The sequence below is a fragment of the Triturus cristatus genome, chromosome 4_2, assembly GCF_964204655.1.
Source record: "Triturus cristatus chromosome 4_2, aTriCri1.1, whole genome shotgun sequence".
Lineage (NCBI taxonomy): Eukaryota > Metazoa > Chordata > Amphibia > Caudata > Salamandridae > Triturus > Triturus cristatus.
Window position 1 is genome coordinate 829,213,694 of NC_140586.1, and position 17,901 is coordinate 829,231,594.

The 17,901-nt window shown below is 45.5% G+C and overlaps 1 protein-coding gene across 2 annotated transcripts in view; it reads right to left on the bottom strand.

Moving 5' to 3' along the window:
* The window catches only part of TMEM53 (transmembrane protein 53), a 164,039-nt gene that overhangs the window by 145,263 nt on the left and 875 nt on the right, over positions 1 to 17,901 (bottom strand). The window lies entirely within an intron of this gene.

A 17,901-nucleotide genomic window follows, 5' to 3' on the forward strand; every position in this document is an offset into this window, starting at 1 on the left:
AATCTCCTTCCTGGGGCTGGAATCTACACCAAGTGTCACACAGCTACACTGCCCCATAACGCACGGCAGAGGAGTGGAGGCCTACAGGGTCTCCCCACACAGGCGGGATCTATTCAGTGTCAAATCTGCGACCCCATTAAAGTCTCTACGAACCACATGGCTACCCTTCTAGAGCTGGGAATGATTCAGGTGAGACATTCAAGCAGAGAGGGAGATAAAGGGAGAGGGGCATAGACATTGAGCACCAACATATGAGTCCACCCCCCCCCCCCCCATTGTCCATGTAATGGCAATATACTGAACCTGAGTGTCCCACTAAGGCTGTGTGTGAGTAAAGGGTATTCTATTCTGAGGGAGATTTGCTACCCTGCTGAAGCCACTAACAAAGCCAGCCTGAAACGAACAGTCATAGCCATATCTATTAAGAAAGGAGCATTTAGTAACCAGGAGATTACGAAACAATAGTTGGGGGGGGGTAGAGGGGGGCAAAAATATTGGGAGAGAGAGATCTGCTTGTGGTCACTCGAACTAGCAAGGTACTTGGGCTCCGAAGGCAAAGTGGTTGGGTGAGGCTTTCGGGTACATGATATCTTAGCCAAGTGGGGGTACAGAGGCACAGTGGGAATCCAAGTGCTAGTAATAATTGGGCATCAGTGCGGGCTGCAGCTGGAAACTGTTTAGGACATGTCCCAGTGGTACCCGCTTGGTGGGGTCGGGTATGACAACTTAGAGGCAGTTATTCTTGAAGTTCAGGAGTACAATGGCCGATACCATGCATTGAAATTAATGAATATATACCATCTCCTCTACTCATGGCTCGCTGTCTCAAATCTAAACTGCAGACTTAGAACAGAACTGTAACTCAGAAGAGTCCCCAGAATGGTGTATAGAAATATCATCAGCAAGTATATCGTTGTCAAGAATATCGATTTTAAGGTAAGTAATATTGATTTTTAAAATATCAAAGTCATTAATATTGATTACAAAAATATAGTTGTTTATAATATCGTTTGATTATTGTTACGTGTGTTGGCATATATTTTAAATGTATATGATGTAATTTTTTTGTATAATTAGTGTTTATGTTTTTAATGTATTTGTAGTTATTAAATTTCATTAAAGTAATTTTTGTTATTTTTAGTACCATAGCGGGTTGTGGGTATTTACGGGCACAGGGTGGGAAGTCATTTAATTATAATAAATTAATGATTCATTTTTAATTATTACCGATGACGGTAAGAACGCCACCAGCATGCTGTCAGTGTCAGTCTCACAGCCATCGTTTGCATGTTTTCCGCCCACCATATTATAATGGCGGGCGGAAGGATGGATGCATCCAACGGGCTCCTCGAGCCCGCCGGAGCGGTGGAGTGCCTCGCATTCCCTACAATGTTGGTGGTGCCTACCATGCACCACCGTAGGGATTACAATGTCCCTTTCCACTCTCCTGTTCATAGCAGTCAACCCGCCTTGAACAGGCAGGAGGAAAGTGACTTTGGGGGCTCATAGCGGGCCCCCCTTCCACCCTGGCTCTAAACAATGGCACTGGGAGCCACCTATGGTGCACCCCTATAGATCCCTGCACCATTTGGCAGGCACCGCATGGTGCCTGCCACATAGTGCAGGGATATGTCCTTTTTTGCATTGCGGTGGGTACTGCAACCAGCAGCACCCGCCGCAATGCAAAATATAGGCATTGCGTACGCCGTGGTGGCGGTTGCATTCTAATTCGTGCTGCATGTACTTTTTCATTTTGTTTTTGATTTTTTTTATTGTTTTCCAGAGAATTTGTTTCTGCTGTAGTACTGACTGGGAATTTTACATTTTTTCTTTCTGCAATCAAACACTTTCCCTACTGTAGCAATAACAGGAGTGGGAATAGTAAATTTTGCCCCTCGGCAATCCAACACTTTCCCTACTTTTGCACTTATTGGAGTGGGAATAGTACATTTTATCACTCCGTAATCCAACACTTTCCCTACGGTTACACTCAGTGGAGTGGGAATAGTAAACTCTACCCCTTCACAATCCAACAATTTCTCTACTGTTGCACTTACTGCAGTGGCAAAAGTACATTTTCTCTTTCTGTAATCTAAAATTCCTAGTGTTGTATTATTTGTAGTGGGACAAGTCAATTTTAGTACTCCTCAATACAGTATTTTATCTAATTTTGCATTTATTATAGTGAGAGTAGTATATTTTACCTTTGTGTTATGTAACAATTTTATTACTGTTGTGTTGTGCGAGGTGGGAGTAGTACATTTATACATTATTAGTATAAGAACTTGTCTATTTTTGTATAGATTGTAGTGGGAATTTTATATGTATTAATTTTAATATTTAATCATTTATTTTCTATTGTTTTAATTTAGATCAATATGTTTTTGTTTATTTAAAATAATATTAATTATATTATGTTTTATATTTGTAAAATATTTTTATTAAATTGTACAAAAAAATATGTTGTTTACTTTTTCATTTTAATTAAAGTAGTTGGCCTTTTAAAATTGTTGGCCCTGATTACAATGTTGGATCGGTCTGGAACCACCAGACCACAGGTCTGCAGTTCCAACCTCACAATAACGATGTCAGAAAGGCCGGCATGGAAAGGCTGTCGGAAAATGACATCATAATCCCGAAGGCAGGGTTGCCGCCATTATGGCACATGAATTGCTGTCGGAAAGTGCAATCATAATCCCAATGGCAGAAACGCCGTCCATTAGGGATTATGAGGCCATTCCTAGTGTGGGATTCCTGGCCGGTTTAGATTCCGTCCACCGTCATTGTAATATGGCGGTCCGAGTATAAACCTACAATGTCCATCAGAAAGCCTCCGGCCAGCGGTCGGAGGCTTTCCGACCAACATTGTAATCAGGCCCACAGTTTCTATAGGCACCTGGGAGCAAGACGCCCGCTGATTGTAAATGCCCAGAAGACATGGTGCCATATTTACAGCAGAAAAATACAACCCTTTGTTTAATAGGAGGAATTTTAAATGAAGAAACATGTTTTATAAAATATTAAGATGTAATCAGCTTAAATGAAAGTGAAGATAAACATTAAAGCAATGTTTCATAGAAATATTTTAACCACTTTAAATTTCTCTCATTTGAAAACAAATTACAGTATTTTTCAGTTATAAATATGGCCCAGTGTCTACTGGCCACTGGAGCAACAGGCCTGCTGTTGTACACTTAAAACTCTGAAATTGTATAAAAATGTAAATAAAAAGTTGACTTAATCATTGATTTACCTCTTTATTTTAATTAAAAGCATTAAGAAACACTTTGTTCTCATATTCCAATATTGAGTTAATAAGGACTTTTATTTTGGATTTAAATCCCTTAGTGATTCATTTCTTCACTTCTGTGCCCTAAGTCATAAATCTGACTCCAGCGTTGCTCATTATCAGTCACTGCTATCTACAACCTGAAGATAATAATGTAAAATAAACACAGACTTCCCTGAACTTTAAAAGGAAAATGTGACCCTGTGCACATTGAAAAATGAACTCGACGTTGTAAGCTACTCTGAAGGGGTCTGTGAGCTTCTGGTAGCTCACAATCGACTGGTTGGAGACACCTAATCTAAAGTATTCGAGGTTGGTACACTCCACTGGGGGAAGGGTAGAAACTAAGGGGTCCATTACGATGTCCGTCTGCCACCGTAACGGCAGAAGGGACCGCCCGCCATATGTGCGGCAGTCCCATGATTGAAATTAGGATGCGCCCGCCACACTGGCGGGCGCATCCTGCATTTTTTACACTGCGGCAGGCGGTGCTTTCAGCAGCACCCACCGCAATGTAAAAAAGACATGTTGTGCATTTGCATGTACAACATGGCAGGCACCGCGCAGTGCCTGCCACCTTGTGCATGCAAATGCAGGGGGGTACCATAGGTACCCCCATGTGCACCCCCCACCCCTCCAACACCCTGGGGGCCCGCTACGAACCCCCAACAGCAAAGTCCGTGAGCCTTTCCATGGCGGCAATACCGCCATGGAAAGACGAGTGACCACCTGCATCTAGTATGGATGGCGGTGTCTTGCAGACACCGCCACCATGTTAAGCCCCTTTTCCGCCCGGTCGACTTGTCGACCGGCAGAAAACCAGCGGACGGTCTTCCCGTCCGCCGGGGTCCCCTCCCCCCCCCGCCATCGTAATGTGGCAGGGGGAAAAGGTAGGCGGGCGGTGAATTTTGGCGGGCGGATCGCCACCGCCATGCGGGCGGTGGCGATCCGCCCGCCAACATAATCAGCCCCATAGTTCCCTGTGTCCGAAGAGTCCGATTTTTCGCATCTAATCCTGATTTTCGAAAGTTGTGTTGCATGAACATTGTTCTGCTCCACTTCATATTTCAGTTCTCAGAGGCATGTTTTGACAGGCCTCTATGTTTGCCTAGTCCTACAGGAAGCATTGTTGGCCTTGCTCATGGTTACATACAGGATTAGCCTAATTAGTTGGTTTGCCAATGAGGTTATTGCCAATACAAAGTCACAAATTACCTCATAAATTGTTTTTCTACAATCTATTTGAATTCAATCTTTTAATGATACTGCAATTCTTGGACACACCCATTCGCATAACCAGGTTATGCTTTTGTTCTGGATGTCCCTTTCACTAGAGAAAGGGAAGGCGGTTTAGTCCATTCTCCTTTGGTTATCCAGAAAGGCAAGGAGACCCCAGAGCAAACACCATGGTGGTATGCCACCAAAAAGGCTACATAAGTCCTCTTGCTGCTTCTGCATGTAGAGATGAGAGTTCTAGTATGGCACAGAATACGATTTCTTTTGGTGGCCACAACAATCTTTAGATCCAGCGAGCAACTCTCTCAGAAACAGACAAATGGGCCATTTGGTGATAGGTCCTTCGCTGGAAGTACAAAAGACTGGTAAGAAAGTGTGTGAAGATGTGTTTGCTAGGAGTTGGCTGGCATTTCGTAATTTAATAAAGCTAGGACTTTGGTTGGCCCTAACTGCACACCAGTGCCCCAACTTAGGATATATACAACTCTCATCTTCACTTCCCCGCCCCCGGAACAAGTAACTTGTATTTCTTCTGGACTTCAATAAGAAGCTATGTTAGACTACCACAGTGGGATCTTTGCCAGGAACAAATACTGAAACGAGAACAAAGAACAAACCCCATCGGACTGAAGCCTGAGTGGAGGTTTCTTAGAAGAAATAAGCCACTCAATATTCACGAGGGCTTGGCAACTCGGCTAGCCACAACTGACTGAAGACCTCTGTGTTGCATGTGGGTTGAAAACTTGGAGGAAACATTCCTGCACAGCAACTGTAACATATCTGTGATACTGCCACACATCCCATAGCATCCCTGATACTGTAGGTGTCCTTGCAAGGGCAAAGAGGGATTTTACTCTTCACACAAGATTTATGGGCCATGTTCCAATGGTTTTAACTGGTGACTGATTCCTTAACCATCTGAACCACATCTCTGGCTCTTAAGGTTCCAGAAATAATATGGTTTGAACTCAAAGCTGTACCTTAATGCTAAATTTGAATTCTCCAGTTCCAGCTTGTATGCTTGTGAGGAAGGAGGATGCCCAAGGTCACAAACCCGCCAGTGTCAACCAAAATCCTGACCATGACTGGTCCACTTTGTGATATGACCTGTGAAGTTTAGTATCCAAAAGGACATACCGTTGAGTGCTAGCCAGGGCTTTAAGTTGACCGAGACTCTCCAGGTCTCAGATTTGGTAGTTATTAAAACAGACATAGAAACAGTTCCCTATTGGGCACTGTATTCATATCCTTCACATTATTGGCAAAAACACTAATTGATTTCTGAATAATTAATGTAAAAAGCATTAAGGTAATCTATGTCAGTGATTTTGGGCCTGATTACGATGGCGGTGGGACCGCCACCCTCAGGCCGTTGGTGGCGGTCCCACCGCCATCCAGCCCATTGGATCCGACTGCCGCATTAGGATGCAGGTGGTCAGATCTTGGCTGGCAGGAGAAAGACAGCTGCGTCCGACAGGATCAAGGATTCTGTCAGTGCGGCGGTCGGACACTTATTACCTATAATGGGGCGGTGTCTGCTCAGGCACCGCCGTAGGGATTAGGATGTCACTTTCCACCTTCCATTTCATGGTGGTTAACCCGCCATGAAAAGACAGGCAGAAAGTGACTTTGGGGGCCCCTACCAGGGCACCCTTCCCCCCTGCTATGGGGCCTGGGTGCACCTATGGTGCCCCCTAAACATCCCTGTACCATGTGGCAGGCACCTCAAGGTGCCTGCCACATAGTGCAGGGATGTTTCAAATGTGTATATGTTGTACTGCGGCGTGTGCTGCAGCCCCCAGCACACGCCGCAATGCAAAATATACAAATTGCGACCGCCGTGAAGGCGGTCGCATTGTAATGCAGACAGTGGATCTGCCGACTTCTAGTCCGGTGGTCCTGCTTCCGCCATCATAATCAGCCCCTTAGTATCTGTTTATTATTCATGATTTACTTAATCTTGCATTCCCTAGTAGTGTTAGCTATTGAGAGGATTCTGTGTTTCTGTTTTTTTTTATGTAGCTTATTACTCTGGCATAAGGCATACCCTAATCTGAGTCAGCTTAAGGTGTTTATAATGAGCCATGATTGAGAGCTCTGGAGTTGAAGCTGAAAGAAGTGCGAGTTTCTCACAGTGCTGTTTGTGGGTCAAAGGTGTTCAGGCTACATGTTCATCCAATCCTTCGGTTCTCTGCAGAGCGCACTGAGAAATGGTCACGTACTCCAGTTGCAAGTATAATTCTGTGCAAACGTGTGTGACAGAGGTAGAGAGTTATTGAATATTATCAAGATGAAAATAAAAGAAAAATGCACTGCTTACAGATGACCGGATGCTTTTGTATGATTGGGAGAGGTTAAATGAAGAAGGTGCAAGGAAGTGCATTCAGGAGAGAGTGAAAAGAAGGTGCTAACATGGAAAGAGGGGAGGTGTAAAATATTCAGATGGGCGAGAAGTGGAGAGAAACAGGGTGCGGATGTCTAAAATAGAGTGACTGAGACACTCTGAAGACCACTAACCTTTCCACGGGCATCACTAATGTTTGATTCACAGTCTCACCATTTCAGAACCGAAACATTTTTTATATTATTTACATTCAATTAGTTATTACTCATTTATCTTAAACGCTAACAACCATTGACTAAACCAATATTTCTGACTGGTTTTAGGTGTGTCAGTTGTGTTATATATTTAGATGCAATAACAGAAAGCTGAAACAAGCATTGGCATAGCCAATAGGTCTCGCTTTTGGGACCTTATAAGTATTTAGTTATGCAGCACAATATCCTTGGTGCAACAAAATTAACTGTTGCATGGTTAAACACTTATAAGGCCCCAACTGTGAGAATTATTGGCTATGCCAATGCTTGTGTATAGAATGCCTAGAGTATAAATTAATTGAATAAAAATGTTTTAAAAAATAATTGAGGAGACAATCTTATTTGTACATGCTTGTTTCCACGATTTACATACCAAATATTTGCACTGTTCAGCTCTTCCACGGTCTGTAAACCAAGCTAGTCCCTTGGCTTGGCTCTGCTCTCCCTGTTAATGTGGTGGCTCCCCCACTCGAACTGTAATTACCAGTATTATCCAAAGAACTGTACAATATAAAGGAAAAGGCCTGGAATCTCGGGGCATTTGAACGGCCTTGAGTTACTGGAGATAACAGGGAGAGGATGTAGCATTACGGCTAGAGTGGACGACCTCGAAGCTGGGGAACCGGGTTCGAGTCTCTGCAACGATGCTCAACATCTTGTGATTTTAGTCAGACCACCTAATCTCCCCGTGCCTCACAAAAAAGTGTCTATTTGTAACAAAACTGGTGCTCATGTAAAGCACTCTGATACTGTCTCGGGTCTAGTTTGCGCTATATGAAACACGGGGGAAAAAAGACTTACACAGCATCAGTTTGATATTTTGAATATGGCAAAAAGTGGTACTCCATGAGCGTTTGTAGGAAGTGATTTAGGGGATAGCACGGTTTTTACCTACAGAAAAGCCAGTTGACTGCCACCGTAGAGTCGGTGTGCATTCCGACAGAGGAAATGCTGACATCGCCTTTTCTGTTCAACCGGCTGCTATCTAAGGTATGCTTACAACGCGCAGGTAAATAATAGCTTAAGAACGGTTGTCGCCATGACTCACTTGACTTGATGGAAATACAGGCAGGCGCTCAAGAGGCACGAGCTGTCAAATTAAGAAAAACGTTTTCACTAGCTTTCCAAGTACTCTTAAGAAAATATTCTAGAGAAAAATATTCCGCCGTAAATAGATAGTATCCACAGATTAACCGCAGCTGACCCTCCAACAACCCCCACCCCCCGCCGGCCACAAATAAAACAAGTCTTGTTTTTATTTATTTTTTACAAATTTATTATAATTGAGATGCATAAAAAAAGAAACAGTTTTAAAGAGGCACAATACGGGCCTCAGTAAATATAATCCGAATGACGAATCATATTAAAAACAAGCGGCCGCAAAAGTGATCGCGATCAAACATCGAAAGTAATCGCGGTAAATATCAAAGTAAAAGCAATCGTGGTCAAGCTTGGCGCGCGCGCCCGCGCACATGCACTGTAGCTCCAGGCTGGCCTGGTAGCACTTTTTGGAGCCCTCTCAATAAGTCTCGCCAGACCAGCGCATGCGCTGGGTCAGGCGAGACCTAAAAGGGCCCAAAGTACCTGTCGGTGGCACACTATGGGCATCACGGAAATGTAGTCGACATGTTTAAGTCATGCCCTTAATTACATGGATCACAACCCTTTTAGAGTCCACACCAACCCACTTTCATCCCACTTAAAGCCCTGGTGCTATTCTAAGGCCAGACGCAGGTGGGTTTTTGGGCGACTAGAAATTTTAGACTTTTTTCAGCTTTCCATTCCTTTTGAGTCAATCCTGCTCAGTTTTATCTCCTTACACCAAGAGCCGCTGAAAAATGCCTGGGGCATATGTATCATAGAAAAAATGGCATTCTAGCATACACCTTTGCCACATTGATCAGCAGTAGAAGTTGGTGAACAGTCTACGATAAATACTTCAAGCTTGGTTATGCTCCATAGGCCTGAGAATTAAAAAAAAAAGAGTCATACCCACAGACATCCATTATAAAGTAATGAATGAATAATTTGCTGAACATGCTAGGCGGTGTCGCCTATTGAGGAGCATAACTCAAACCCAGAAAGTGAAAGCACATTCTGGATTTCTGTGGAGCGACTTAGTTCAGCTGCCCTACTTTCATAAGTCTAAATAAAAGAGATTAGTTTTTTAGAGGTATTGTGCTTAGAGGTCAGCTCACTTTTACAGTCCTTAGAGATCAGCTCACTTTTACTACGCTTAGAGATCAGCTCACTTTTACTGTGCTTGAGATCAGCTCACTTTTACTGTGCTTGAGATCAGCTCACTTTGACTGTCCTTGAAGATCAGCTCACTTTTACTGTGCTTGAGATCAGCTCACTTTTACTGTGCTTGAGATCAGCTCACTTTTACTGTCCTTAGCGATCAGCTCACTTTTACGGTCCTTAGCGATCAGCTCACTTTTACTGTCCTTAGCGATCAGATCACATTTACTGTCCTTAGAGATCAGATCACGTTTACTGTCCTTAGAGATCAGATCACTTTCACTAGCCTCAGAGATCAGATCACTTTCACTAGCCTCAGAGATCGGCTCACTTTTAGATCATAGATCAGCTCACCTTTACTACTCTTGGAGACTGGCTCATGTTTGCTACCCTTGGAGATCTCACTTAGTTAGCAAATCGTAGTACAGCAGTATCTCAGGCTATAGAACACGTGTACTAAATGGACGAACAAACCATGGCCCCTGCTCCTAAACCTGGACAAAAGGCCTCTTAATGGGTAGCTGAGGTCTTAACACAACCACTATGTATGTTCTCGAGGACATGTCCATAAATAAGGTAAAAGTCAAAGCACACAACCATGGTGTATATTCATGGAAGTGATAAAGGTCATAGCAACAGGCACCTGGAGAACTGGTATATTCTACCCAGCACTCGGTAGCAAGGACTGCTGGAGGTTATTATTTAATGCATTTTTATATAGCGAGGACTTTACCCAAAGGTGTCAGAGCCCTTCACAATAGAACCAAGTACGTTACACGAGGATAATTTTACATATTTACATGTTACAGATACAAACGAGAAAGAAGAAAGTAAAATAAAACAACAGATGGCAGTCACACAAAAAACACATTAGGATCGTACAGGCATATATTACAAGTTTACAATATTGAAAGAACTTCCTTGAGGGACATGAAAAGGGATGTATTAGTTATGGAAGTGTCTTTGGAAGAGAAGAGATTTGAGGTCAGTTTTGAAGGTCCGGGTAGAGGTGGTGGTACGGAGTAGTGGAGGAAGCGAGTTCCAGATTCTAACCGCATTGCCTGAGAAGGATTGAGCCATCGATCTTTCCCTTTTGAAGGTGGGGGGGCTCAAGCAGTAAATTTTCTGCATTACGAAAAAGTCTAGAGCCTCCAGAGATTTTAAGTTTATTCGCCAGTTATCGAGGGGAGGAAGTGTGCAAGGCTTTGTGGGAGATACAGGCAGTCTTGTAGATTGATCTTGCCACTATGGGAAGCCATCGAAGCGAAGACAAAATGGGTGTGATGTGGTCACTTCTTTTGGCCCCAAAGACAAAACGAGCCGCTGAATGGAGAACGGACTTAAGAGGGGAAAGGTGGGATTTGGGGAGGCTAGCAAGACGAGAATTGCAATAGTCCAATCTAAAGAGAACCAGAGATTGGAGGTTAAGAGGCTTCAAGCTAAACCTGGCATCTTCGAGATGTTAGGGCAGTTCTAAGGGCTCTGCACCCCTTAACCACTCTCCTCTCTGCTCGTTGTCACTTGCAGTACCACCCTTCCATACATAGCACAGGGGCCGCTCTGCTATGTTAAGTTTTAAATATTTGTTCGAATATGTTTATTTCAAGCAGTGTTTATGTGCATCTGGCACCTTTTCTTGCATACCCAGGCATGTAACAAAAATACAAATCAGTCATTCTAGAAAGGAAATCGTAATTTCTGGCTAAAGTCAATACCTCATGCGGGCTGCCTTTTCGTTTTCGAAATGTTTCTTGGCTTATTTTCCTGCTGGAACTCTAGACTGTAAGTATGGGCTGTTTACTCCATGCCATTTAAAGCATTATTTTTCGGGAATTCTTTTCCAAGTAGTTCTTAATTTGGTACACAGCCCGTCAGTCAATTTGGGACATTAATCACAAAGTCTCTTTCCAGCAGTAAAACAACCCCTTTGTAAGGCTTTACTGGCTCTTCAATGAATTCTGCAGTATTTTGCAAACAGTTATGGCGGGCAGGCAGATGTGTGCTCGACCCGCACTATTAAGTCATTGCTTACATAATTTAATGTGCGAGTTACTAAGGTTCCCTAAGAAGGCAGATGAACTCTCATCCCTTGCTGCTGACTACAACTGGTGCAGCATTTAGAGGCCTCTCTGCAGAGACAACCACCTAACCCTATTGGCTGAAGGGCCTGCTGCGTGAAACTGACGAAACCCATCCTCCCTTAAAAGTCCGTGCTGGCAGACCATAGGTTGAGACCTATAAAGTCCTGGATAGCCAGACAGCACTCACAAACACCATGCTGTTGCATTTAGTCCAGCAACTTCGGTACATATCTCTTCATTAGGAACTGCACTGTCATACTTAAAACAGCCTTGTCTAGCGCATGCGCAGTGTAAGTGATGTCATGTCACGACCGAAGGTTCTCAATATACTTTATACATAACAAGTTTATTGTCTGTTTATTGTCTCCTTTAATGCCACTCCAAAGGAGCAGTATGGCACATTAGCAAGAGGAAAGACACGCAGAACAACATATAACTCAGTGACATTACACACCCACTCCCTTCTCATACAGTCCTTTGTTTCATAGTTTGTTGCCAATGTTAATAGAGAAATTGGTTGTGGTTTAAATGTATAATGTTTGAGTGCAGTTTCGTCTGAGTAATGCAATCCCTGGCTCTGTTTGAGATGCGTTTATAACGACGGGTAGTACAACTGGAGTACTCCTTTGAGTACTCTTGAATGCCTTTGTAAACTCCCCCTGAAACGTCCCAGTCTAGCAGGCAAACTGCAAAGATCACAGTGCTCTCTAGTTGGACTGCTTGCACAACAATATTTCAGAATACCCCCATTTATTTCTACTACAGATGTTTTGGGGGCAGTTCACAACGGCATTACGAGTATGTAAGAGTACTACATGAGTACCAGGTTACGTGATCCGAAATGCCTTTGTAACTAAGCCCCTACATTTGAGAAGACAATGACTATACAGAAAAAAATATGGCTGCGGTCAGGGCACAGGCGGAGGTCGGGTGAGCCCAGATCAGGAGGGAATGGAGTGAGGTGAGGGGGCGGCCAGAGGTCAGTGAGACAAAGGCGAAGGGCACGAAATAAATGAGAGGGTGGGATGAGGTCAGGGGGTGGGCTGAGGTCAGGGGGTGGGCTGAGGTCAGGAGGTGGGCTCGGGTCAAGGATTGGGCTGAGGCCTTGTGAGTTGCTCAAAGAGCATCAGTTTGTATTGGGTGAGTGAGTCGTGGTCAAAGGTGAGTGAGTTTAGGTAAGCGGGAGTGCGCAAGTCTGCCGGGAAATTAAGCTGAGTGGGGACATAGGGGCGGATGAACGGGGCGACCTGAAAAGCCGTCACACTATACATGAGAATAAGCCCACATCACAGCCTAGTCACCGGCCAGTCACAAGTTGTTTTAACAGCTGTTTAGGTCCATAAGTTTGGACCCCGTTTGTGACCGTGCTTTTAGAAGCAGGCCGAGCATGACCCAGCAGAAAGCACCTGCCCCTTTTGTACCCTCAGCCCCGGAGACCGCCCTTCATTATACACTTTAACAGCTGAACAACACAAGGCCAGATGCCGACGGGGAGGCCGTTCTTGCAAATCCTGCATGGAGCGCGTTTCACATCTGGATGTGAATAAGACATTGGAACGTAGTTCAGGCTAATATTGAGGCAAACCAGTAAAACACTGATTTCTTTTGAAGAAGGCCTTACACAAGAAATGGGAAATAAGTATTCGTCCTCCGCGGCGCAGCTACAAATAGGCCACGGCTTGATTTGTGCCCTCCATGTATTCTCACGTGGGTGGTTAAATGACAAACAGCAGAATCAGGTGCAAGAGACAGACTGATAAAGAGATAGGCAGATATCTACTGAGAAAGAGGGCAAAAGACAGAAAATCAAACAAATAATTGTGAGGCACGTGGGTGTTTTGGCACACTATTTTAAAAGTGTGATTTCCTGTACTGGAAACCATAATGTGATGAAACTGACAATTGTGATACTGGAAATAACGTGTATCAGAAAGTCAGCATTCCTTCGTAATGGCACTAAAAATTAAAATCACTAACGAAAGAAGTGGGTGGGTGAACCCACTGAAAGTATTTTCACCTTGTTTGGTACACACACTGACAAGTTAAAGGTTGCATTACTGTATGGAACAACCATTCAGCATGCATACTCCAACTCTGTGTAGTCCCGTTAAACAATCAATGGAAAGAAATGGCAAAGGGCCGAGCCGAAAAAAGAAATAAACGAATTTCATTTTGGAGAGTAATAGCAGCAGAATTTTCCCCTAAAAAGTTTCATGTCGAATTCTTTCTGCTTCCTGGCGCTGTATTAAGAAATGTTATTGTTACCCGGCGCTGTGATGCTTAAGGTACTGAGCTATGAGGGGCACAATTAGCCATGCCAGTAGATTGCACATTGGCCTCTGCAGTGGGTGCTATATAAGTTTCTCGAACTGTAACTTATAAATAATTAGTACTGTATTGCCTAAGAAATGGGTGCACATAGTCAATGGGCTACTAATTCCCGTCCAAATTACACAAAAATCACTTCAAATTGAAACCCAGTTGAAATCAGAGTGTCTGTTTATTTAGTTTTTAATATTTGTTGTTATCGTTTACAACAGCGAACATTGCTGTGTTTTAATTATATGTGTCTTTTGTTTGTATTGATCATCAGAAATGCCTCTACTCGTGCGATAAGTTTATCTTGCTTCAATGCAGGGCTCCATCAATGTTAATGTTAATGTTAATGTTAAGGGAGATTTGTTAAGCGCACTGTCACCATAAGTTTCCTGGCGCTGATAGACCACCGAGATTGTGCAAGAGGGACTTAGCGGGGGGGTGAAAAGAGCAGAGTTTTCAAGGATTTCCTAAAGGACAGAAGAGAGGGCTCAGTCTTGAGGGAGAGTGGGAGAGAATTCCACAGCTTGGGAGCCAGGTGGATGAAGCTGCGGCCGCCTAGTCTGGAGAGTTTGAAACGAGGGATGACCAGAAGCAGGAGGTTAGTGGACCTCAAAGTACGGGAGGGACAGTAGGGGGTGACCAGGGACTTCACAAAAGCCGGGGAGGGGCCAGTCCGGGCTTTAAAGACCAGGCAGCAGACCTTGAAGGCTATTCTTTCACTGATGGGCAGCCAGTGTAATTGTTGGAGTAGGGGTCTGGCCGACTGCCATCTTGGAATTTTAAAGGCAAGTCTTGCGGCCTGGTTTTGAATAATCTGTAGCCTGGATAGCAGGGATTTTGGGAGGCCATGGTACAGGGAATTGGAGAAGTCCAAACGGGACATCACCAATGCTATTATGACCTGTAGCAAGGCTTCCGGGGTCAGAAGGTGGGCGACTTTCCGTATCCTGTAAAGCTGGAACATACAGGCGGATGTTACAGCGCTCACCTGGGCCTTGAGATTGAGCTCAGAGTCAATGATGACCCCGAGACTCTTTACACAACCAGCTGGGAGAGGCGGAGGGCCGAGCTCAGAGGGCCAATACTGGGGGCCCCAGTGGGAAGCGCTGCTCCCGGGAAGAAGGAGCTCAGTTTTCCCAGGGTTGAGCTTCAGTTGGTTTTGATTCATCCAGTGCTGGATGTGTATCATGACCGCCTGGAAGTTGGTGATGGCGTCAGGGGAAGTGAGGGGAAAAATAATTTGTAGGTCGTCCGCGTAGTTGAACACGGTGACGTCCCACCTACCCAAGGAGTGAATAAGGGGTTGGAGATACAAATTAAAAAGAAGGGGGGACAAAGATGATCCTTGGGGGACGCCACAGAGCGACGGGGCGCTGGGAGCTCTGAAAGGGCCCAGGCTGACAGCTTGGGATCTTCCCTCGAGAAAAGACCTAACCCAGGTCAGAGCGAGCCCACGGATTCCAGCTGACTCGACACGGTGGAGTAAGATGGCATGATCCACCGTGTCGAATGCTGCCGACAAATCCAGTAGGACCAGTGCCTGGGAGAGTCCTCTGTCAGCATTGCTTCTGAGGTTGTCCAGCACGGCGAGGATAACAGCCTCGGTGGAATGGGCTGGTCTAAAGCCGGCTTGATTTAGTTCTAAGAAGTTGGATTCCTCAATGAATTGCGAGAGGCAAGCAGTGACATGTGCCTCTAAGATTTTAGACAGGTAGGGTAGGAGAGAGATGGGCGATAATTGGCGAGGACCGCAGGGTCCGCGCCAGGCTTTTTCAGCAAAGGCACCAGGATGGCCTCCTTGAACGACCTGGGGACTGTTCCAGAGCTGAGAGAGGCGTTAAGTAGGGGTAAAACACTGTGCGGGAAAGTATGGCAGATCTCACGAAACACTGAAGGAGGGCAACAATCTTTGGGGGAGCCAGATTTCACTCGCGTAGCCAATTCGGCTAGGGAGTCGGAGTCGAGGGTCGGGAGGCAAGTCAAGGTAGAGGTGTTAATAGAAGGGACTGCAGCAGTGGCCAGAGGGGGAGAATGAGGAATGGAATTTTTAATTACCGAAATCTTATCGATGAAGAAAGAGTTCAAGGCATTGCATGACTCGGCGGAGGGGGCCTGGTTGGGGAGTGTCCTGGCGTCTGATGTTAATTCAGCAAGAACCTTAAATATCTCTTTGGATTTATTAGGAGCAGTTAGTATTCTCTTGGAGACAAAGGCGGCCTTAGTGGTGGTAATGGCTTTTTTGTATTCTTTACGTGCAAGCACGTACGCCTCCCTGTCGGTGCTAAGGTAATTACGCCTCCACCTGCGCTCCACTTGGCGTAGCTCAAGATGTTGAGATTTCAAAGCTGAGTTAAACCATTTATGAGATTTACTGTGTCGGGAGCGAGGGAACCGGGATAGGGGGGCAAATTGGTCGCTAGCCGTCGTGAGCCAGTGGGTGATATTTGCATCCAAAGCATTGACGCCTGGGCTGTTACTAGGTGGGGGTTGGGTCTCTGTAAGAAAAGAGAGGAAGGCAGGGAGATCAAGAGCATTCCATTTCCTAGCGGCCCCGCCCTCCAAAGGCGGGAGTCTAACCAGTCCCTTCACGGAGATGGAGGACTCGATCAACGAGTGATCTGACCAGACGCATGGGGAAATGATCGGACAGGAGAGCGATACCCCCTGCGTCCAGATGTGATCCAGGATGTGGCCCCCGGTGTGAGTGGGGGTGGTGACGTGCTGAGTCAAATTTAAGCTGAGAAGTGCCTCGAACAATTCAGTAGCATGGGGGCCGGCATCAGCCTGATTGTACCAGTAATTAAAGTCGCCAAACATGGCGATACGAGCAGAGGCAGTCATCAGGGCGGCAAGCTGTTCGCTGAGAGCAGCGGGGAACAGAGGCATAGGAGTGGGAGGACGGTACAGGACAATGAGAGTCAGGGCTCCAGCTTCGGAAGCTAGGCTGATGACAAGGTTCTCAACCTCAGGAAGACAAAGCGAAGAAAACGCAATGAATTTGAGATCTTTGCGTATGATTGCTGCTACGCCTCCACCACGACGGGCTGTAGGCCGGTTGGCATTCAGCATATAGTAGTTGGGTGGCAAAGCTGCCAGGATATCAGGAAGGGAGAGGTCAGACAGCCAGGTCTCGGTGAGCAGCAAGACATCGGGGTTCTCGGCTGTCAGAAGAAGGAATATATCAGAGTGATGTTGAGGGAGGGAGCGTGTGTTAAGGTAAAGTATGCGGATACAGGACTCAGGCTGGGTCGGGGCAGACAAAGACTGATGTGTGAGTCGGGGTAAGGGTGTATCAGCCGAGATGCCAAGAGACACTAGGCGATCCCAAATTGTAGACGAGAGAGCACAGGGAGGGTGCTGTAATGCTCTAAGTGTGGCAGCTGAATGAGTGATAAAAGGAGCAGCATCCCAAGGCCCTGGGCCCGTCAGGCCGCGGACGGGCGCAGACGGGCTTAACTCAGGCGCAACTCCGTCGCGCCCGCTGCGCTCGTCCGCTGCGCCTCCGGGGGGGGGAGGCCATTTCGTAGGGCTGAGGGCGGGAGGGGCCGAGCGCTAGTCCGCTCGCCTCAGCTCCACTCCAGGCTCCTCACCCAAGATGGCGGCCAAAGTCGGGTCCCGGGCAGCGCTTCGATCGCCTGCCAGAAGACAAATCAGGGGCAAATGCACAAATGAAGCCCAAGTAAGCAAATGCGATCAACATGCACAATTAAAAGGGGGTTAGCAAAGTGCGAGTGCAATATAAAATATACAGTTCCGGTTTTTAAAATAGCTTTGTGGCCTCTAAAAGTAATCACGGGGCCCGGTAGAGCCTCTGGCAACCGTGAGCGTCTATCAATAGGCCAAAGCACAAATTAGGCTTTTGTAGGGCTGAGGGCGGGAGGATTTTCAGGTGAAACTTTCTCTCAGAATAGGAAGAAAGAAAGAAATAGATGGGCACACTTTGCGACAACCTTATTGGTTGATAGATACTCGTACGGGTTGCTAATAGCTCGTCCATTCCTGCTGCTTCCTAATATTGTAATTTTCTCTGGGAAATCTAGTAACGATCTCGCAGTAGAGTTCTTGTTCTACAAATCAACAGCATATAGACGTATCTTAGTTAGTGCAGCCTTTAATAAACACTTAGGAGAAATGTGT